Here is a 23,601-nt window from a genome sequence, read left to right on the forward strand (position 1 = left end):
TCACGGGAGGTGCTGTGGTTGGATAGGGAGAGTACTGGAGAAGGTTATGACAGGGGGGTACCGGGGAAGGTTATGACAGGGGGTACTGGGGTTGGATGCAGAGAGTACTGGGGAAGGTTATGACAGGGGTACCAGGGTTGGATGTGGAGCACTGAAGAAGGTTATGATGGGGAGTACTGGGGTTGGATGGGGGTACTGGGAAACATTATGATGGGGGGTACTGGGGTTGGATGAGGAGAGTACTGGGGAACGTTATGATGGGTGCTACCGGGGTTGGATGGGGGGTGGGGGTGGGTAGCGGAGAAGTTAATGACAGGGCGTACTGTGGTTGGATGGGGGGGCTACCAGGGTTAGATGTGGAGAGTATTGGGGAAGTTTATGAGGGGAGTACCGTGGTTGGAGCTGGGGAACTGGGGTAGGTTATGAGGGGTTGGATGTGGGGGTATTGGGGAAGGTTATGACAGGGGGTACTGGGCTTGGGTGGTGGGTACCGGGGAAGATTATGACGGGGGTACCAGGGTTGGATGGGGCGTACTGGGGAAGGTTATGAGGCGTGTCCCGAGGTCAGATGATGGGTACTGGGGTAGGTTATGAGGGGGGTACCGGGCTTGGATGGGGGCTACTAAGGAAGGTTATTACTGGGGGTACTGGGGCTGGATGCAGAGGGGGGTACCGGAGAAGGTTATAATGGGGAGGAAACAGGGTTCAATGGGAAGAATACTGGGAAGATTATGACAGGGGGGTACCGGAGTAGGACAGTGTGTACTGGGGAAGATTATGACAGGGGGTACCGGTTTTGGATGGGGAGAGTACTGTGGAAGGTTATGACGGCAGGGGGTCTCCTGGTTGGATGGCGGGTATTGGGGTAGGTCATGAGGGGTGTACCGGACTTGGATGGGGGGCTACGGGGAAGGTTGTGACGGGGGGTACTGGGGGTGGATAGGCATATACTGGCGAAGGTTTTGACGGTTGGTACCTGGGTTGGATAGGGTTGTACTGGGGAAGGTTATGACAGGCGGTACCAGGGTTGGATGGGGGGTGTACTTCGGAACGTTATGACGGTAGGTGCCAGGGTTGTATGGGTGGTACTGGGGAAGGTTATGACTGGGTGTACTGGGGTTGGATGGGGGGTACTGGGGAAGCTTACCGGGGTTGGATTGGGGACGCTGGGGAAAGTTATGACGGGAGGTTCCAGGGTTGGATGGTGGGGTACTGGGGAAGGTTATGATGGGGGGTATTGGTAATGCTCCCCAAATAATTCCTGGAGACTGGCACACAACAGACCCCAAGAATTGGTCCCCAGAGCACCTTCTTTGTGCTGCAGGTGGAAAACTGCATCACTGTATGAACCATATTGCAAGGCCCTGCCTGGGGCATAAAGAGAGTGTGCTCAGTCACATTTGCTAAATATGAGGCAAAGCCTTCTCAGGCCTTATCTTTACTAGAAAAAAAGGTGGTTTTTTTTAACCCATGTTAGCTGACCAAGTAGACAAGACAGTTGTACTTTTAACATGTGTTAGCTGGTTGAGATAACCCTTGAGTTCTTTCAGCCTGCTTTAGTTTGTGCTGATGCACATTTCTCCATTCTCAACCAGTTGCTGCCTGCACTGTCAGCATTTTGAACAGGTTCCTGAACTTCTTGCAGGGCTAGAGGAGGTGTCTGCTGATGGTGGTGATGGTTGTAGGACAGGAAATTATGAGGAAGAACCCCACAGTAGGCAGATGTGGTATAAGCAGCCCCCATGCAGGCCTAACCTTACTCTCTAATACTTTGTGTAAGCAGAGTCTGAATGAACTCTCCCCTGACAGCTAGTTCGGGAGCAGGAGAGACTTCAGGAGCAAACTGTATTTACATGAACACATATAGTCTGCATAGGTATCTAGCAGACAGGAGTTGTGTAACTCCAAGTGATCAGCTTTGGCTGGTGTTGGGTGGCAAATCACTTGAATGCAGGGGTAGTTAAATGTTATCAATGTTATCTTCATTGTATGACTAACGGGGAGCAGAACTGTGCTGAGTTTCTCCGAATTGAGGGGTCACCCTCAGCCGAAAGGAACTCGCTAAGCCAGGGGCTTGAATCCAGACCTCTGTGAAAGTAAGAGGGGTGAGGATAGGTGTCCCAGCTAGGAGTTGGGAACTCTCCCTAAGGGTCCTCAGTCTGGTTTAACCTTTTCCTCCCCACTGTTAAAAAAGATAGAGCTAAATAGGCTTCATTAAGAGCCTTTTTGTTATGTTAAAGTGCCCAAATGAGAGCTGAATTCACTTGTGGTGGGGCAGTGTTTCTGCCTAACCTGCAAAGAGCTGAAAATCACTAAGAGACTGATGTGCAGAGGTCACAGCAGAGAGGCAGGTGGCAGCAGAAGGTGACTGACAGTCGGCTGGAGAATGAGTGGCTGGCGAGGCGGTGAGCAGAACGAGCAGCTGGCGAGGGGGCCAGTGGATGGTGGGGCAGCCGGCAGAGAAGACCAGTAGCTGGTGGGGTGGCCAGCCAGTGCAAGTGCTCAGAGGGCGGAGCAAGCAAGGTACCTTCTTCCCTGGGTGAGAGCTCAGCTCACACAGATGCACCTGTGAACCCTGGTCCTCACTGACTAAGGACAGCCACTGAGAGTGGGGTATAATGAGGGAGCTCAGAAAAGGAACTTTTGGTTGTAGAACTCAAGAACATGAGGCAGAAGGCACTGCCCCATGCACTCTAGGGTGGGTGTCCTGCTCACAGTTTTATGTTTATGAATCCTGCTTGTGGCATTTCCCCTAATTAATATCAGGTGACTTCCCTCCTTTCATTAAAAGTTTCTTTTCTACACTCAGACTCTGTGCTTGCGAGTGGGGAAGTATTGCCTCTCAGGCACGCAGGGGTGGTGTGTGATTTTCCCAGGTTATTGGGTGGGGGCTCAAGCTGGTTCTGTGTTGTATTGTTGAAAAGGAACCCCTAGATATTGAACCCGGCCCTGGTTACTGTCGGCTCTACCTGGCGGAAAGGGTTACATTTGGCTTAAATGCTGAAGCATGGGGTTTTTATCCCTTCCAAAACTCTTCGCTGTCATTACTCTGGCTATTTTGATCTGTAGAAATGTCGAATCCTCTTGACCTCATTGACATTCTGTGGCAATGAGTTGCATATTCTTACATGTTGAGTGAAAAAGTATTTCCCTTTATCAGTTTTGAATTTATTACCTTTCAATTTAATTGAACGTCTCTTTGTTCTTGTATTGTGAAACGTGGAGAATGGATGTTCTCTATCTACTTCCTCTGTGTCATTCATTATTTTATATATGTTCACCATTTCCTCTCTTGTTCATGCCCTTTCTATGATAAGCAATCCCAGTCTTTTCAAACACTCTTCAAATCAGCGTTTTCCAGGCCCCTTATAATTCTCAGTTGCCTTCTCTGAACCGCACTCTAGTTCTACAATATCCATTTTGAGATGGACTGACCCATCAAAGCCTTGGCTGGGATAATTTAGTTGGGGTTAGTCCTGCCTTGAGCAGGGGATTGGACTAGATGACTTCCTGAGGTCTCATCCAACCCTAATCTTCTATGATTCTGTGACCAGTACTGGTCATAAAATATCTGCTGAAAACACATTAGTTGTGTTTTTTCTAGGGCTGTCAATTAATTGCAGTTAACTCACATGATTAACTCACAAAAATTAATCATGATTCAACACACTGTTAAACAATAGAATACCAATTGAAATGTATTAAGTATTTTGGGATGTTTTTCACATTTCCAAATATATTGATTTCAGTTACAACACAGAATAAAAAGTGTACAGTGCTCACTTTATATTATTTTTTATTACAAATATTTGCACTGTAAAAATTATAAAAGAAATTGTATTTTCAATTCACCTCATACAACTGCTGTAGTGCAATCTCTTTATCATGAAAGTGCAACTTCCAAATGTGAGGTTTTTTGTTACATAACTGCATTCAAAAACAAAACAATGTTAAACTTTATAGCCTACAAGTCCAATCAGTCCTACTTCTTGTTCAGCCAATTGCTAAGACAAACAAATTTGTTTACATTTGCAGAAGGTAGTGCTGCCTGCTTCTTGACTACAATGTCACCTGAAAGTGCAAACAGGCGTTTGCATGGCACTGTTGTAGTCTATTGTTAGTATATAGGTCTGTTTGTTAGCCTGGGATAGAATTTTGGATTTGACTTTTTGATACTCTTCTACTAAAATGTGTAAGCAAGGGACAAAGACACTGTGATGTTGCTTCTGCCTAGTCAGCTGGATTTGTTAGTAGAATGGGAACAGATAAGAGCAGTTAAATGTTACTCAAGAGCACACTTTAAGATTGCCTCAAACCCTATCTCAAGGAAGGCAAGGTCAAGCAACCAGTCAGGAGGGTCAAAGGGGCATGGGGTGGGGGAGATATAAAACACTTGGCCCTGGTCTAGGAGTTGAGGTCGAATTTAGCAGCGTTATATCGATTTAATCCTGCACCCGTCCACACGACGAAGCCCTTTTTTCGACTTAAAGGGCTCTTAAAATCAGTTTCCTTACTCCACCCCCAACAAGGGGATTAGCGCTGAAATCGGCCTTGCTGGGTCGAATTTGGGGTACTGTGAACACAATTAGATGGTATTGGCTTCCGTGAGCTATTCCAGAGTGCTCCATTGTGATCACTCTGGACAGCACTCTCAACTCAGATGCACAGGCCAGGTAGACAGGAAAAGGCCCGCAAACTTTTGAATTTCAGTTTCCTCTTTGGCCAGCGTGGCAAGCTGCAGGTGACCATGCAGAGCTCATCAGCAGAGGTGACCATGATGGAGTCCCAGAATCGCAAAAGAGCTCCAGCAAGGACCGAACGGGAGGTACGGGATCTGATCGCTGTGTGGGGAGAGGAATCTGTGCTATCAGAACTACGTTCTAGTTTTCAAAATGCCAAAACATTTGTCAAAATCTCCCAGGGCATGAAGGACTGAGGCCATAACAGGGACGCGAAGCAGTGCCACATGAAACTTAAGGAGCTGAGGCAAGCCTACCAGAAAACCAGAGAGGCGAACGGCCGCTCCGGGCCAGAGCCCAAAACATGCCGCTTCTATGATGAGCTGCAGCCATTTTAGGGGTTTCAGCCACCACTACCCCAGCTGCGTTGTTTGACTCCTTCAAAGGAGATGGAGGCAACACGGAAGCAGGTTTTGGGGACGAGGAAGATAGCTCACAGCAAGCAAGCGGAGAAACCGGTTTTCCCAACAGCCAGGAGCTGTTACTCACCCTGGACCTGGAGCCAGGAGCCCCCGAACCCACCCAAGGCTGCCTCCCGGACCCGCCAGGCGGAGACGGGACCTCTGGTGAGTGTACCTTTTAAAATACTATACATGGTCTAAAAGCAAGCATGTTTAATGATTAATTTGCCCTGGCATTCGCAGCTCTCCTGGATGTACTCCCAAAGCCTTTGCAAAAGGTTTCTGGGGAGGGCAGCCTTATTCCGTCCACCATGGTAGGACACTTTACCACGCCAGGCCAGTAGCACATAGTCTGGAATCATTGCAGAACAAAGCATTGCAGCATATGTTTGCTGGCGTTCAAACAACATCCGTTCTTTATCTCTCTGTGTTATCCTCAGGAGAGTGATATCATTCATGGTGACCTGGTTGAAATAGGGTGCTTTTCTTAAGGGGACGTTCAGAGGTGCCCATTCCTGCTGGGCTGTTTGCCTGTGGCTGAACAGAAATGTTCCCTGCTGTTAGCCATGGGGAGGAGGGAGGGGCTAGCCACGCGGTGGGGGGAGGCAAAATGCGACCTTGGAACTATGTATGTAATGTGCTATTTATGTAATGTTAACAGCAAGGCTTACCGTGAAAGTGTACCCATTGTTCTATAGAATGTGTCTTTTTAAATACCACTGTCCCTTTTTTTTCTCCACCAGCTGCATGTGTTTCAAGGATCACAGGATCTTCTCCTTCCCAGAGGCTAGCAAAGATCAGAAGGTGAAAAAAACACACTCGCAGTGAAATGCTCTCTGAGCTCATGCTGTCCTCCCACACTGACAGAGCACAGACGAATGCGTGGAGGCAGACAATGTCAGAGTGCAGGAAAGCACAAAATGACCGGGAGGAGAGGTGGTGGGCTGAAGAGAGGGCTGAAGCTGAAAGGTGGCAGCAGCGTGATGAGAGGAGGCAGGACTCAATACTGAGGCTGCTGGAGGATCAAACTAGTATGTTCCAGCGTATAGTTGAGCTGCAGGAAAGGCAGCAGGAGCACAGACCGCCGCTACAGCCCGTGTAACCAACCGCCCTCCTCCCCAAGTTCCATAGCTTCCTCACCCAGACGCCCAAGAACGCGGTGGGGGGCCTCCGGCCACCCAGCCACTCCACCCCAAAGGATTGCCCAAGCAACAGAAGGCTGGCATTCAATAAGTTTTAAAGTCCTGTGTGGCCTTGTCCTTCCCTCCTCCACCACCCCTCCTGGTGCTTCTCTCTTCCACCACCCCTCCTGGGCTACCTTGGTAGTTATCCCCCTATTTCTGCGATGAATTAATAAACAATGCATGAATGTGAAGCAACAATGACTTTATTGCCTCTGCAAGCGGTGAGCGAAGGGAGGAGGGGAGGGTGGTTAGTTTACATGGAAGTAGAGTGAACCAAGGGGCGGGGGGGTTTCATCAAGGAGAAACAAACAGAACTTTCACACCGTAGCCTGGCCAGTCATGAAATTGGTTTTCAAAGCTTCTGTGATGCGCACCGTGACCTCCTGTGCTCTTCTAACCGTCCTGGTTTCTGGCTGTGCATAACCAGCAGCCAGGCGATTTGCCTCAACCTCCCACTCCACCATAAACGTCTCCCCCTTACTCTCACAGATATTGTGGAGCGCACAGCAAGCAGTAATAACAGTGGGAATATTGGTTTCGCTGAGGTCTAACCGAGTCAGTAAACTGCGCCACCGCACTTTTAAACATCCAAATGCACATTCTACCACCATTCTGCACTTGCTCAGCCTGTAGTTGAACAGCTCCTGACTACTGTCCAGGCTGCCTGTGTATGGCTACATGAGCCATGGCATTAAGGGGTAGGCTGGGTCCCCAAGGATAAGTATAGGCATTTCAACATCCCCAATGGTTATTTTCTGGTCTGGGAATAAAGTCCCTTCCTGCAGCTTTTGAAACAGACCAGAGTTCCTGAAGATGTACCTTTCCCGGCCAGCCCACACTGATGTTGGTGAAACGTCCCTTGTGATCCACCAGTGCTTGCAGCACTATTGAAAAGTACCCCTTGCGGTTTATGTACTTGCCGGCTTGGTGCTCCGGTGCCAAGATAGGGATATGGGTTCCGTCTATAGCCCCACCACAGTTAGGGAATCCCATTGCAGCAAAGCCATCCACTATGACCTGCACATTTCCCAGAGTCACTACCTTTGATATCAGCAGATCTTTGATTGTGTTGGCTACTTGCATCACAGCAGCCCCCACAGTAGATTTGCTCACTCCAAATTGATTCCTGACTGACAGGTAGCTGTCTGGCGTTGCAAGCTTCCACAGGGCTATTGCCACTCGCTTCTCAACTGTGAGGGCTGCTCTCATCTTGGTATTCTTGCACTTCAGGGCAGGGGAAAGCAAGTCACAAAGTTCCATGAAAGCGCCCTTACACATGCGAAAGTTTTGCAGCCACTGGGAATTGTCCCAGACCTGCAACACTATGCGGTCCAACCAGTCTGTGCTTGTTTCCCGAGCCCAGAATCGGCGTTCCACGGCATGAACCTCCCCCATTAGCACCATGATGCCCACATTGCCAGGGCCTATGCTTTAAGAGAAGTCTGTGTCCATGTCCTCATCACTCTCATCACCGTGCTGACGTCGCGTACTCGCCCGGTTTCGCTTTGGCAGGTTTTGGTGCTGCATATACTGCTGGATAATGCGTGTGGTGTTTAATGTGCTCCTAATTGCCCAAGTGATCTGAGTGGGCTCCATGCTTGCTGTGGTATGGCGTCTGCACAGAAAAAAGACGCGGAACGATTGTCTGCCGTTGCCCTGACGGAGGGAGGGGCGACTGACGACATGGCTTACAGGGTTGGCTTACGTGGAATTAAAATCAACAGAGGGGGTGGCTTTGCGAGAAACAGAATGGCCCCCTCAAGGATAGAACTCAAAACCTCAAGAACTGAAAACTGGGTTTAGCAGGCCGTTGATTTCACGGAGGGAAGGAGGAGAAAATGAATATAAAACAAATCTGGTCTATTTCTTGTTTTGATCCACTTCATCTATATACATCTTGCTGGCAGCAGACTTGCAGTATGACCGCTAGCCATCGTCATCTCCTGGGTGCTCGGCAGAAGACGGTGCAGTATGACTGCTGGCCATCGTCTTCTGCTGGCTGCTGATTAAAAGACAGTGCACTGCCGGTAGGACTGAATTGCCATGAGACGAAACTTAAAAGGGAAATGACCTGGCTGAGTCACTCCCATGTTTGCCCACGTGCCCCTGACCTCATCGAGGTCGGTTAAAAGAGCACCCAGGACTACGTCGACGACGGCAACCGGTCATACTGCACTGTCTGCTGCCAAAAGTCAATAAACTTCTGCTGTATAGCAATGCAGTACTGCGTCTGCCAGCACCCAGGAGACATACAGTGACGGTTAGCTGAGCAGGCTCCATGCTTGCCGTGGTATGGCGTTTGCGCAGGTAACTCAAGAAAAAAGGCGCAAAATGATTGTCTGCCCTTGCTTTCACGGAGGGAGGGCTTGACGACATGTACCCAGAACCACCCACGACAATGTTTTTGCCCCATTAGGCATTGGGATCTCAACCCAGAATTTCAATGGGCGGCGGAGACTGCGGGAATTGTGGGATAGCTACCCACAGTGCAACACTCCAGAAGTCGACGGTTGCCTCGGTATTGTGGACATACTCTGCCGACTATATGCACTTAGAACATTTATGTGGGGACACACACAATCGACTGTATAAAAACGCTTTCTACAAAACCGACTTCTATAAATTTGACCTAATTTCGTAGTGTAGACATACCCTAAAAGACCAAAGAAATCCCCATCCCTGACTGCAGCACAACCTCACTCGTTACCCCTCCCATGGGGTACAAAAGGGGTGGGATGAAGACCCCAGACCCAAAAATGGAACATGACCCTAAATTGTAAGGGGTGGGACTGTGGGCATGCATTGCAGGTATATTTGGGCCTGCTAAGAAGGAGGAGGAGGGAATAGGGAGAATGGGGACACAGGCAAGGCTCTGCGGCGTCAGAGCTGAGAACGGAACACTGGGAAACAGACTGCTGGTGTGTAGAGCTATGGATATGCTTGTTTGGAACTAACCCCAATAAACCTCGAATTGCCTGCACTTTGGACTTCTGGTGTTCTGCTCTCTGTCTGTGTGACAAGAACCAGGGGAGGGAGTGAAGGGAAAGCCCTCTAACACCTGGGTCACAAGTTATTTACATGCCAGATGCGCTGAAGAGTCATGTGTCCCTTGATACTTCAACCACTATTCCAGAGGACATGTGTCCATGCTGATGACAGGTTCTGCTCGATAACGATCCAAAGCAGTGCAGATTGACTCATGTTCACTTTCATCATCTGAGTCAGATGCCACCAGCAGAAGATTGATTTTCATTTTTGGTGGTTTGGGTTCTATAGTTTCCACATCGGAGTGTTGCTCTTTGTAGACTTGTGAAAGCATGCTCCACGCCTCGTCCCTCTCAGATTTTGGAAGGCACTTCAGATTCTTAAATCTTGGGTCAAGTGCTGTTGCTATCTTTAGAAATTTTACATTGGTATCTTCTTTGTATTTTGTCAAATTTGCAGTGAAAGTGTTCTTAAAATGAACAACATATGCTAGGTCATCATCCGAGACTGCTATAACATGAACTATATGGCTGAATGTGGTAAAACAGAGCAGCAGACGTAAAATTTTCCCCCAAGGAGTTCAGTCACAAATTTAATTAAGGCATTATTTTTTTAACGAGCGTCATTAGCATGGGAGCATGTCCTCTGGAATGGTGGCCGAAGCACAACGCACGTAAATATCTTGCAATGCCGGCTACAACAATGCTATGCAAACGGCTGTTCTCACTTTCAGGTGACTTAAACAAGAAGCAGGCAGCAAGATCTTCTGCAAATGTAAACAAACTTGTTTGTCTGAGTGATTGAATGAACAAACAGTAGGACTGAGTGGACTTGTAGGCTCTAAAGTTTTACATTGTTTTATTTTTGAATGCAGGTTTTTTTTGTACATAATTCTACATTTGTAAGCTCAACTTTCATGATAGAGAGATTGCACTACAGTACTTGTATTAGGTGAATTGAAAAATACTATTTATTTTGTTTTTTACAGTGCAAATATTTGTAATAAAAATAAATATAATGTGAGCACTGTGTTCTTTTTATTCTGTGTTGTAACTGAAATCGCTATATTTGAAAATATAGAAAACATCCAAAAATATTTAAATAAATGGTATTCTATTATTGTTTAACAGTGCAATTAATGGTGATTAATGTTTTTAATCACTTGACAGCCCTAGTTTTTTTCCCTAAAGCTAGTGAGGAAATATAGTTCTGGCCAGCAATTCAAAGAACAAAATCTTGATCTTTAGAAAGACTTGAGACCAGCCAGGCAACTGTCTCAGGCTTAGGGCTGTGTATGCTTCAGCAATGTCCTGCATGGTTAATCAAACTCCCCTTCCATTGTTCTTTTCAGTCGTCTTCCCCGTTCCCCATTGGATAGTGTCTTTCCTGCACTATCAACCGCTCAGTCACCCCAGCCTCTCTAGAATCAGCAATTTATCTCATGTTTTCATGCCTGTTGCTTCTCATCCAAACACAGGTTGAGAATCAGGGGACAGGTTTTGGAAGATTCTCTACAGCCCCAAAACAAATGTTCATAATCTTGAATCCAGCATTTCAGTACAATATACTGGAAAGTATAGGTGTATGAGAATCTTTGTGTGCTCCCTTTCCAAATTGATTAAGGTTCTTCTTTTATCATATTGCATCTCTTTGTGCCCATTTGGGGAGTAGGCCAACTGATGAATGAGGAAACCTGGGTGTAGGAGGGATGGATGGACAGTGGTACTGACCAAGTTGCAGTGCATGTCTGGGTTTTCTCCCTCAAGAGCGGGTATAGACACATACAGTATTGATGTCGAGAGGGTCATCTGAGAGAGGATCAAAAACCCTCTTTAGTTTCTAACTCTATTGTATGCATTGGTGGGTGGGTAAGACTCGGACCCTATTTCAGGTGGGCCTGAAGTTCAGTCTGAGATTTCCCCTGTGGCTATCCTAGTTGAAAGACATTGGCTAATAGCGTCTGGATTAACAGCAGATAGATGGTCTTTCAGTCTTCATTTACCAGTGATGAAAAGCAAAGCCCTGACATGGACCCTAGGCCTACATTGAACAGGCTCCAAGTGCTGTGCAGCCACTGGGAGGGGAAGCACCCACAATGGATTCAGCTGGACATGGATTCAAGCCCTGGCTCCTGCCTTGCCGATGGAGCTTTTGCTCCTTTTTAGTAGGTCAGAGCTCCGAGCTTCCTAGCTTTCCCATCTGCACTAACTTTACTGATCTCTGAGCCTTGGCTACACTGGAATGTAAACAGTCAGCTTCAGATTACAGTATACACCACAAAAGCTGAGGAGGGAGATTAGACATGAGACAGTGAGAGACCAGGGGCTTGGGAGGCAAAGCTTCTATAAACAAGAGTGCTAGACCCTCTGCCTGTGCTGGTAAAAGCACCACGCTGTCCTTATGGACTGATACCCGCAGTGGGGAGAGATCCATCATTCTGATGCTTACTAGCCAAAGTGGCTCAGCATGAAGCCTATTGTTCACCTCATTACATAAATAGCTTTATAGCCACATACTGTACAAACAAACACTGGGACTGGGAGAGGGGAGGCGACACACTGGATGAGTGCTCTGGGAGGACTTCTCTGCGGGAGTTAAATTGAGATGAACTTTCCTTAATACACCATCTTTTGAGACCAAGTAGGTTAGGTAAACATGTCTCTCTGGCCACAGCATGGCTCTAGCTCCTGTCTGAAGAACTGGCCACAAGGAGGCGTTCCCAAGGTTCCCAGCTTCCTGGTCAGGGAGAATGGTAGAAGAGCTCCATGTTAATCCAGAGCTAATGTGGTGTGTGAGACCCATGAAAGGGGAACGGCTGGTAACAGTGTCCTATAACTATAGCATGCCATGTCAATGGTGAAGAATCAGAGCAAGTCAATTTCTTCTAATACTGAACAAGGAACTCTTTTTTAAAAATAAGGATAACAAAGTTAACACTAAAGCTACTCTACATGGATCTCTGCCTAGAATCTTCCCCAGCCCCACTCCTTCTAGGCTGCCTGCTACAGATTAAAATAAACCGATCATTTCAATATAGTTATAGCTATATAGATCTGTACAAATGAAAGAAGATGTCATTCTAGTCTCTCTGTACTGTATTGTTAAATATAAAGAAATATTTTCTGAGGCCTGCTGTTTCAGCTCAGATGCCCACTTACAGAACATTATACACTATGTTAGGACAGGAAGTTAAGAAGAATATTATATTGATTGGAAACTGCAGAACGAGTTTAGGTAGGTGGGATGTAACTACCCAGTGTGGAATTTAACTAGAACACTGGGTTAACATGGCTCTCTAGTGAAGTGTGCTATTGGATCTTAAATGACTGCAAGTCATCAGGAGCTCTTTTTTAAAAACTTATCTGAACTATTGGACTTCTAGCAGCAGCCCTACAGCACTGTACTAACTTGGAGGAAAGAGCACCATTAACCAATGTTGCCAACTTGTGACTTTTATTGCGAGTCTCACAATAGTTGGTGTGGTTTTTTTCCTTAAAGCCCCTGCTGTTGGAGTCATGTGATTAAATGGGAACAAGTCCCTGCCCCAAAGAGCAAACAATCTAAATAGACAAGACAGACAAGAGGCAGGAGAAAGGAAGGCTGCTATCCTCATTTTACAGATGGGGAAACTGAGGCACAGAGCAATGAAGTGACTTGTGCAAAATGAAATAGGAAGTCTGTGGCAGAGCCAGGAAACAAACTCCATCCCCTGATTTCTTAGCCCAAAGCCTTAACCACCTGGCTGCCCACATCACCGAGCTACTGCAAAGTTTGAAATGACTGTCAGTCTTCCTGGAAGTATAATAGAGGGAGTCTACAGGCCAGGATTGAGGTGCATGGCCATTGCTGCATGGGGAAAGCATGTGCAACACCTGCCTGCATTCCCTGGGGCTCTTCCAGCCCCTCCCCTCTAGGGCACTGAACTGATCCAATCTTAAGCACATGTTTAACATATTTAAAAAACTGTATTCGAGGTTCTGCTCCAAATGTAAGCAGGTGCAGCTCCCATCCATGTCAGTGGGGGCTGGCTTGCCCTCTCTCTAACTTCGAGTGATTCAGGTTTCTTATAATTTGTCACTGCTGAGAAATATGCATGTATTATAGCTGACAGGCCAAAGATTTTGATGGAAAATTTTTCCAAAGAAACAGGCAACTGGGATGTAAAATGGACACTGATCCACACTGCAATAATTAAAAATAATGTTGTGGGTTTTTTAAGGGTTGTAAAATTGCTATAGATTGCTTCTTCTTGATGCCTGTGATTTTAGTCCATAATCTTTGTGGCTTTGTATCCTAGGTTCTGTCACATTCAGACAAGTTGCCTTAAAATTAACTGTAAAATTGTACACTACTGGGGACTGTTGAAGGGAAATGCCTACTACTGATGTACTACCTTGCCTTCTACTGGACGGAATCAGAATTGCTAAAATGTGTGTTACAGCCTTCATACTGCTCATGGTGGGTGGTGATTCTGCGTTAGCTCAAGCGGCAAGTACTTGTCCTGCTGCTGCTATGAAGTGATCTCTGTGAAGCCGGCTAGAGATCGGTTAAAGATGCAATGGGAGTACATGGGTTTGTTTTCTTTCCTTGGCTTCTGTAATGAAGGATATTTATTTAAAATAATGAATTGGAAGGGGAGCTGGCCCCAAGGCTTTAGGGGTGGCTAGAGGTGATCTCTCAGCCAGGACCTGATTGTGAAAGGGAAGAAAATCAATATAGTGAAGGGGCCAATTGGGAACAGATTGCAGCGGTCTCGCTCTTCCACAGTATCTATTACAACTCTGTGATGTAAACCAGCTGCTGAGATTAGCCATAGTGTAACCTTGCTCTGAAGCTCCCAGGGGAGTTCTCTGACAATGTAGGCTGTTCCCTTGCAATCTCATTTCCCACCTCCCACCCCCGACTCTTTAGCAGGAAGTGACCCAGGGAGCGCCACTGAGAAAATGTAGTGGTCAGTGTTGTCAGCTCTGTTAATTTTGTGTGTTTTGTGGTATATTGTGTTTCTCCAAAAGCTACATCTCCTGGAGTCCTGTGAATATGTGAAAATCTGACTTTTCATTTAAAAAAATGAAATTTCTTGCCCTCTTGGCTGTGGAAAAAAGTTTGAAAGGGTTCAAAAATCAGAAGGCAAATAAAAAGAAGCTGATTTCTAGTATTATTTAAAAGCTTGTGATTTCTGGGGTTGGGTGATACTATATGTGGCCATGTCCTATGCACTGTCACTGCTTGGGAGCTTTGGTGTATTACAGATGGACTAAGGAGGTGGTGTTCAGATCTGAGTTAGGCTTAGGCTGGACTTCCAGGGAGCATGCCACTGGGGAGTGGTGCTGTGTTGAGTCCAGGGAGTTGGGCCTCCCAGGGCACAGGCCCACATCAAGAATGGGTGTGTGGGTTTTCTAGTGCCATAATCTTGTGAGCTGTTCCTGCAAAATGTTAGCACCATGTGAACAAGCAGGTTCAGATCCAGGGACCCGAATCAGAATCCAAGCCTGGTACGTGGAGGGGACCAGATGCGTTTCTTGGTTTGGCCCATCTGCACTATTTTTGAATTGCAAAGGAGTTTTTTTTCTATGTGGGTACCACGCGGTTTACACCGCACTTGTCACCATGGGGTCTGGGCTCCTGTTGAAGGGGCTCCATTGCCTTCCTACTTACTCCAGCCCCTGACAGTGTCAGTCTGGCTAACAGACTGCAGTGTTCAGCTGGGCAATAGCCCCTAGGAGGGGCACCCTCTCTACTCCTCCTCTTTGCACCATAGGGATGGACAAGCTGGTGTGGATAACGTAAGAGCTGAACTGAGCTTTCCCCCAAAACTTGAGTCACCATCTGAAATCCAAGTATTAAATCTTGGGAGAAAACCCCATGCTGAGTCAGGTCCTGTCCAACTTCATAGGCTTGGAGGGCTGCATGGTGTGGAAGTTAGCACAAGATTTCGGGGTTCTCCCCATCACTAGTCTCTGCATAATCTTACTTGATGCAACACCACAGCAGCGTGCTGCTTTGCTGCCTACCGGGACATTAAGGGACTGTTCCAAAGCTCACTGGAGTGAATGGAAATACTCTCATTTACTCCAGTGGGCTTAAAATCAGGCCCTAGAACTGTCTGAACTACATTGCCCCCTCTGCTCTCCTGGGTCCTCTAAATCTCCATGGGCCCCAGGATCCCACCTGCCTTACTCTGTCTCTCCTGCTGTGATTTGTTAAGTGAATGGAAGAGGCCGTGACAACTGGAAGCTCTTTGCTCTCACAGATGCTGTTACCCAGACGATAACAGGGGGCCTGATCCCCAGCAGGAGTAAATCAGTGCTGTTCCAGTGAAGTCGGTGGCGCTTTGCTGATTTAGGCCAGCTGAGGGTTAGGCCCCGAGGAGGGTTAAGAATTCCGGCTGCTGGGCTGTTGGAAATTCTTAGCTTACTGGCAAATGTCTCTAAAACTGCTGGGCTAATGTGTGGTGGATGTGGTGGGGGTTATGGAAATTAGAGCTTCCATGTATTAACATTCCTCAGCTTCTTCATAGTTACTTATTTTTATTTTAAAGTCATCCTTTTTTTAAAGGAAAGAAAATAACCTTCTGGCTGCAGGAAACCATACCCCATAAGGAGGTGACTGGACTTTAAGGGGCTTAAATACTTCCTCCCCATTGTGGTCACATACATCTCTGGGACGCTTTATCCTGGATGGCTAGCTTTCCTCTCTCATTAGAAACCAATTGGGAACTGTGATGGGTGACTTCAAATTTCACTTTCTGCTTCTGCTGAGTTGGTGTTCAGGCTTGTCATGATTTGCTTGAGCCTCAGCTGATAGGAGCAGGGCACCGCTCTGAGGAAGTTTGTTGGGGGAGTGTGTATGGGCACCATTCTGGGGAAGCATGCAGTGCTGGCAGGCCACTGCCCTGAGGAAGTTCACAGTGCTGGAGTTCCAGATGACTCTCTGGTTGGTCACACTGCTCATGCGTGGGTGGCGTTTCAGTGGCTTGGAAATGGAGCTGTGCAGTGAGCCAGGAGACCGTGTGCTGGAGGAGTGTGCTTGAGCGTGTTAGCAGACAGCATGGTTTCATTTAGTCCTCTCCCTAAACTAGACCAGATTTTAGAGCCATGAGAGAAAGCACAAGAAACCCCAGATGGCCTGGAGAGTTGTGCTGCCTCTCTAATGACATGCCCCTGGTGTTCTCTGCTTCCTGGGCCATCTGGCCATTACATGCTGTCGAAGCTGGGATGGATTAAGGCAGGATTCTGGAATCTGGGCCTTGCAGTCAGAGAGCATCCGGCTGGAGCAGTGAGTGAGAAGTGCCTGCCAGTGCAGTTCACAGCTGACTGGTCCCATCTGGCTTTTTGCTGAGGTGGGCTGAGCGGATTGACTTGGGAGAAAGATCAAGTACTCAGGAATGGGAAGGAGAAAAATCCATCTTGAGGGACGGAGGTGGGAGCTGGGCTACCGAAGGACTAGTCTGTCTGGTGTGTGGGGAGGATAATTTGGTGGATCCACACTTGTCCTAATCCATCTGTATGTGCCCACTGCCCCCTCCTTCCTGCCAGTTGTCAGCAATTGGTGGATACAGACTACAGCTGGCAGATAAGGCTTAAAGGCTCCATTTTTGGGGGTGCTGAGCACTTTCCACTCCAATTGACTTCAATAGGAGTAAAGGATCTTCAGCACCAAACAAGATTGGGCCCTATATGATGGACAAATCTCAAGCAAATCTAGCCACACCTGTAATTGAGGGAACTAGGCTACCATGCCCAGGAATTGCACTTCCTCCCTTCCAGTTAGGGCAGCTGAGCCAAATGCAGACAGATGGGTCCATCTCCTTTGTGGAGAGGTTGCTCACCTTTTTGAGGAGCATCCCTTACCCAGCCAGGCTGGGTGGGACAAGATCAGGAAAAGGAAATGTGGACTATTCTGTCAAACTGTTGGGAAAGCTGGTGTCAGGGTTCCTTCCCCACTCTGAACTCTAGGGTACAGATGTGGGGACCCACATGAAAGACCCCCTAAGCTTATTCTTACCAGCTTAGGTTAAAACCTTCCCCAAGGTACAAACTTTGCCTTGTCCTTGAACAGTATGCTGCCACCACCAAGTGTTCTAAACAAAGAACAGGGAAAGAATCATAGAATATCAAGGTTGGAAGGGACCTCAGGAGGTCATCTAGTACAACCCCTGCTCAAAGCAGGACCAATCCCCAACTAAATCATCCCAGCCAGGGCTTTGTCAAGCCTGACCTCAAAAACCTCTAAGGAAGGAGATTCCACCACCTCCCTAGGTAACGCATTCCAGTGTTTCACCACCCTCCTAGTGAAAAAGTTTTTCCTAATATCCAACCTAAACCTCCCCTACTGCAACTTGAGAACATTACTCCTTGTTCTGTCATCTGCTACCACTAAGAACAGTCTAGATCCATCCTCTTTGGAACCCTCTTTCAGGTAGTTGAAAACAGCTATCAAATCCCCCCTCATTCTTCTCTTCTGCAGACTAAACAATCCCAGTTCCCTCAGCCTCTCCTCATAAGTCAGGCTCCAGAGACCACTTGGAGACGTCTTCCCCCAAAATGTCCCTCCCTCCCGCAAAGCCCTACACACCCCCTTTCCTGGGGAGGCTTGAGAATAATATCCTAACCAACTCGTTACAAAATCATCAAAGACCCAAACCACTGGCTCTTGGACCAATGGAAAAATCAGTCAGGTTCTTAAAAGAAGGATTTTATTAAAAAAAAAAAAAAAAAGAAGAAAGGTAAAAATCATCTCTGTAAAATCAGGATGGAAAATACTTCACAGGGTATTCAGATTCAAAACACAGAGGATCCCCCTCTGGGCAAAACCTTAAAGTTACAGAAAACAGGAATAAACCTCCCTCTTAACACAGGGAAAATTCACATAAAACAAAAGATAAACTAATCCGCCTTGCCTCGCTTACCTATACTGGTTGCAATATTGGAGAGTTGGATTAGGATGGGTTGGAGAAGATGGATTTCTGTCTGGCCTCTCTCAGTCCCAAGAGAGATCAACCACGTAAACAAAGAGCACAAACACAACCCTTTCCACGCCCAAGATTTGAAAGTATCTTGTCTCCTTATTGGTCCTTTGGGTCACGTGCCAGCCAGGTTAGCTGAGCTTCTTAACCCTTTACAGGTAACAGGATGTTGCCTCCGGCCAGGAGGGATTTTATAGCACTGTATACAGAAAGGTGGTTACCCTTCCCCCTTTATATTTATGACAACTAGTCTCTAGTGAATTGTGCACACACGTCTGAGGGAGAGGCTTCCAAAGGATCTGTAAATAACTCAGTGGGGAAATTACAAGGTATTGCTTGAAATCAGCCCTTAGTGTCCCCTTGAGTCCCAGTCCTACAACTAATGTATGTGGCTGGAGGGCCTTTTAAGATACATCTTGCAATGTACTCGGCAAGTCATGTCTAGATTCCTTAACAAAGACTGTATATTAATGTCAAAGGTCAAAAGAGTTAAAGGTGTTATAAACTCTTCACTGTCCAATATACAAAGAGGTCTGTTTTTTTCCCTCCCTCTACAGAGACCTTGGTGTACTCAATTTCTTGGCAAATACGCAGAAGCACTCATTCTAAAGCTGAAAGTTTATTGATAAAACATAGGAAAGAAGAGGAAATAAAACCGAGCATTTATACTGAAACTGATTACGCAAAACAAACTTAATCAAAACTGTTAAAGTCGCACTCCTTTTTGGAGACAAAAATATTAATCTCTTATTTCTTTGAGTAAAAGGAAAAGGTTAATTTTTACTTTCAAGCCTGATGTGTAAAAGGTCTCCTCAGGGCTGGTGCAAGGTTGTTTCGTGTCCTAGGCGAAACTTCCACCTTGTGCCTGCCCCCCACCCCGCTGGGAGCCCTGCGGCAGCACCCCGCCCCCCCCGCCCTGAGGCGACCCCCCTGCGGCAGCTCCCCTCGCCCCCCCTCGTTCCCTCCCCTCGGCCACGTGCGGCAACTCCCCGCCGTACGGCAGCTCCTGGCCCCAGCTCACCTCTGCTCCACCTCCTCCCCGACCACACCGCCGCTTCTCCCGCCTCCCAGGCTTGCGGCGCCAATCAGCTGTTTGGCGTGCAAGCCTGGGAGGGAGAGAAGCAGAGCAGGGCAGTGCTCAGGGGAGGAGGCGGAGCAGAGGTGAGCTGGGGCAGGGAGCGGTTCCCCTGCACGCCGCCCCCCCACCCCCCATTACTTGCTGCAGGCGGCCCTCCCTGCGCCGCCCTGCCCCAGCTCACCTCTGCTCCACTGCCTCCCCGAAGCGTGCTTTTGGCCGCCCCCAACCACTTGGCGCCCTAGGCGACTGCCTAGTTCGCCTAGTGGTTGCACCGGCCCTGGGTCTCCTGTGTCTGACAGACAGACAAGGTGCAGGAGAGAGACAGCTTTTCGTGATATCTTTGGAACACTGGGCAGCCAGTCAACCACAAATGGCTAGCACCTTTTGCTTGGACCCTGGGTCAGGGACATCATCTGGTTGGGCCTTTTCTCCTTAGATGGGGCAGGGTTGTGGTCAGCTCATCTCGCTGATGCAGTGCAGTTGATTTTAGGACTTGATGAAAAGCCAAGAGAGTGAGGTATGGGCGAAGGGGGAACAACACAAAAGGGAGAGAACAAAACAGGAGCTTACGTGCTTCTGAGATGCTGGCAATTGGGTCTCCCCACTGATGGGCGGAGGACTGGAAGTCATGATGATATGATGGTTTTCAGGACTCTCAAGCTCCTTAAACAAAAGCAAGGCCTGCTTTCCTTCCTCTCGGGAAGAAAGTCTTTCCATCTGGTGTGCTCCTTCTCTTTTGGCCAGGGAAGATGAGATGAGATGGACAAGACAAGCTGCGGTGCAAGGTGGGATGAGCGAGGAGAGGGTTTTTTTCAAAGTCTCTTTTTAAGAAACCCGAAAGGGGGTGGCATAGTTTATCCCCCTTGTTATTTTCTCCATCAATTAGGCCTAATATCCCTCACACCAATTTTGGTCCATTAAGTTCTGGTTCCACATCTTTTGTTTTTACTAGCATGATTTCAACACAGTCCTAAATCATATCAACAGGGCCTTTTTCGTTTACAATAATCCATCTTCTTCCTCTGGTTCTCTTGCACTTGTTTATAATATTCAGTTACTGAAAACAACTCAACCTGTTTTTCATGGTTAATTTCCAGGTTGGCAAATATTGTTGGTTAGTGTAACGTCTTATGAACTTTCCCTTACTACTTACATTTGAGGCTACACTGGAGTACATTTTATAGGCCCAATAGTCAGAACAGGACTTTGGGACCACACTTTTCTGTGGCTGTTCCAGAGAATCCATTCAGCCAAATGGGAATTTAGTGAGTGCTGGGTAGTTGAGCCTGTGTCTGTAGAAACTCAAATACAGCCCAATGCCCCAGAGAGAAATTGACGGGGCACAAGATCTGCTCTTCTCACAGTATTTCCACCAACCCGGGCCTGAGAGACCAATACTAGAACAGTGTGATGAGTGTTCCTGGGGTTGCAACCTGGAACTGGGGTACCACTGAGCCCTCTGTTTTACCAAGCTGGGCTCCCTCTCACACTGTGATAATGTGACAAGCTGCAAACCTCTCAAGGTCTTGCACTCACACAAACATTCTCAGGCAGGGACACACCCAGCTGCTTTTGCAAGCCACTCATGAACCAACAATAGAGAGGCTCCAGCCAGTTCCCCCCAGCTTCTCAGCCTAAGACCCCAGAACTGTACCAGTGTAAGTTATCATCAAGTCTGCCCCTTCCTCAATATAGAGAGGACAATGCACCAGTTTTTTGTTAACTGAGCTAAGATTTTTTTCATGCACTTCACTCAAACCCCACTGTTTTTAGGAAAATATAAAACAGATTTATTAACTACAGAAAGATAGATTTTTAGTGATGATAAGTAATAAGTGTACAGATCAAAGTAGATTACCTAAGAAATAAAACAAAATTGCAACCTGAGTTCTATTAACTAGACAGGAATTGAATCAAGCAGTGTCTCCCCCTGATAGTACAACCAGTTTACAGATCTTCCATACACAGGTTGAAGTCCTGCTTTCCTGCCTGGGATCAGTCTCCCGCATTCAAAGTCTTAGTCCTGGAGATGTGATTCCAGGTGTTGAGTCCAAGTGATGATGTTGCTTCCCCTTTTTATAGCTTCTTTCACATGGAGGGAACTTCATTGTTCCAAGCAAAGTCCTCAGCACAGTTTGTGGAAAAGTACAGGCACAAGATGTAATCCAATATCACATGATCTAGTGACATGTCCTTGCATGTTTCGATGAGTCATAGCAGCCATTATCCATATGCTGACTGAAGCATCCACAGGAAGCCACATGGAGTGGGGATAAGCTTCTTATAAGGTCTATTGTGTTTCTTAGGCCTGGTCTACACTGCGAGTTTATGTCGGATTTAGCAGCGTTAAATCCGAATTAACCCTGCACCTGTCCACACAACGAAGCCATTTTTTCTACATAAAGGGCTCTTAAAACTGATTTCTGTACTCCTCCCCAACGAGGGGATTAGCACTGAAATCGACATCGCCATTTCGAATTAGGGTTAGTGTGGACGCAATTCAAAGGTATTGGCCTCCAGGAGCTATCCCACAGTGCACCATTGTGACCGCTCTAGACAGCACTCTGAACTTGGATGCACTGGCCAGGTGTACAGGAAAAGCCCTGGGAACTTTTGAATCTCATTTCCTGTTTGGCCAGGCGAGCTTATCAGCACAGGTGACCATACAGTTCCAGAATCGAAAAAGAGCTCCAGCATGGACTGAACGGGAGGTACTGGATCTGATTGCTGTATGGGGAGAGGAATCCGTGCTATCAGAACTACGTTCCAAAAGACGAAATGCCAAAACATTTCAAAAAATCTCAGAGGCCATGAGGGACAGAGGCTACAGCAGGGATGCAACACAGTGCTGCATGAAACTTAAGGAGCTCAGAAAACCAAAGACTCAAACGGATGCTCCGGGACAGAGCCCCAGACATGCCTCTTCTACGCTGAGCTGCATGCAATTCTAGGGGGGGCCGCCACCACTACCCCACTCCTGTCCGTGGACTCCGATGATGGGGTACTCTCCGCCGTGGCTGAGGATTTTGCAGATGGGGAAGATGATGATGAGGAGCACGAGCTTTAGGAGAGCACACAGCACACCATTCTCCCCAACAGCCAGGATCTTTTTATCACCCTGACCGAAATACCCTCCCAACCCAACGAAGCCAGAGAAGGGACCTCTGGTAAGTGTACCTTTTTAAATATAATACATGTTATAAAAGCAAGCGTTTTTTAATGATTAAGTAGCCCTGAGGACTTGGGATGCATTCGTGGCCAGTACAGCTACTGGAAAAGTCTGTTAACATGTCTGGGGATGGAGCGGAAATCCTCCAGGGACATCTCCATGAAGCTCTCCTGGAGGTACTCTAAAAGCCTTTGCAGAAGGTTTCTGGGGAGAGCAGCCTTATTCCGTCCTCCATGGTAGGACACTTTACCACGCCATGCTAGTAGCAAGTAATCTGGTATCATTGCATGACAAAGCCTGGCAGCGTATGGTCCCGGTGTTTGCTGGTGTCAAGGTTCCTTCCCCACTCTGAACTCTAGGGTACAGATGTGGGGACCTGCATGAAAACCTCCTAAGCTTACTTTTACCAGCTTAGGTTAAAACTTCCCCAAGGTACAAATTATTTTACCCTTTGCCCTTGGATTTCCACTGCCACCAACAAACTTTATCTGGGTCCCTGAAAAAACGGAGTTTGGACACGTCTTTCCCCCCAAAATCCTCCCAACCCTTGCACCCCACTTCCTGGGGAAGGTTTTGGTAAAAATCCTCACCAATTTGCATAGGTGACCACAGACCCAAACCCTTGGATCTTAGAACAATGAAAAAGCATTCAGTTTCCTTACAAGAAGACTTTTAATAGAAGTAAAAAGAAAAGAATCATCTCTGTAAAATCAGGATGGTGAATACCTTACAGGGTAATTAGGTTCAAAACATAGAGAATCCCTCTAGGCAAAACTTTAAGTTACAAAAAAGACACACAGACAGGAATATTCATTCTATTCAGCACAGCTATTTTCTCAGCCATTTAAAGAAATCATAATCTAACACATACCTAGCTAGATTACTTACTAAGTTCTAAGACTACATTCCTGTTCTGTTCCCGGCAAAAGCATCATACAGACAGAGCCAGACCCTTTGTTTTTCTCCCTCCTCCCAGCTTTTGAAAGTATCTTGTCTCCTCATTGGTCAGGTGCCAGCGAGGTTACCTTTAGCTTCTTAACCCTTTACAGGTGAGAGGATTTTTCCTCTGGCCAGGAGGGA

General features: G+C 47.1%; 1 protein-coding gene across 2 annotated transcripts in view; it reads left to right on the forward strand.

Moving 5' to 3' along the window:
• CCDC78 (coiled-coil domain containing 78) overlaps positions 1-6,489 on the forward strand; it is a 69,716-nt gene extending 63,227 nt beyond the window's left edge. For both annotated transcript variants that reach the window (XR_013347388.1, XR_013347389.1), the window contains 2 exons: positions 4,922-5,305; positions 5,884-6,489. The gene's annotated coding sequence lies outside the window, so the exon portion shown is untranslated. The remainder of the gene's footprint in view (positions 1-4,921; positions 5,306-5,883) is intronic.
• Positions 6,490-23,601: the final 17,112 nt, after the last annotated feature.

Source organism: Eretmochelys imbricata, chromosome 10 (assembly GCF_965152235.1).
Source record: "Eretmochelys imbricata isolate rEreImb1 chromosome 10, rEreImb1.hap1, whole genome shotgun sequence".
In the NCBI taxonomy this organism is placed as follows: domain Eukaryota; kingdom Metazoa; phylum Chordata; order Testudines; family Cheloniidae; genus Eretmochelys; species Eretmochelys imbricata.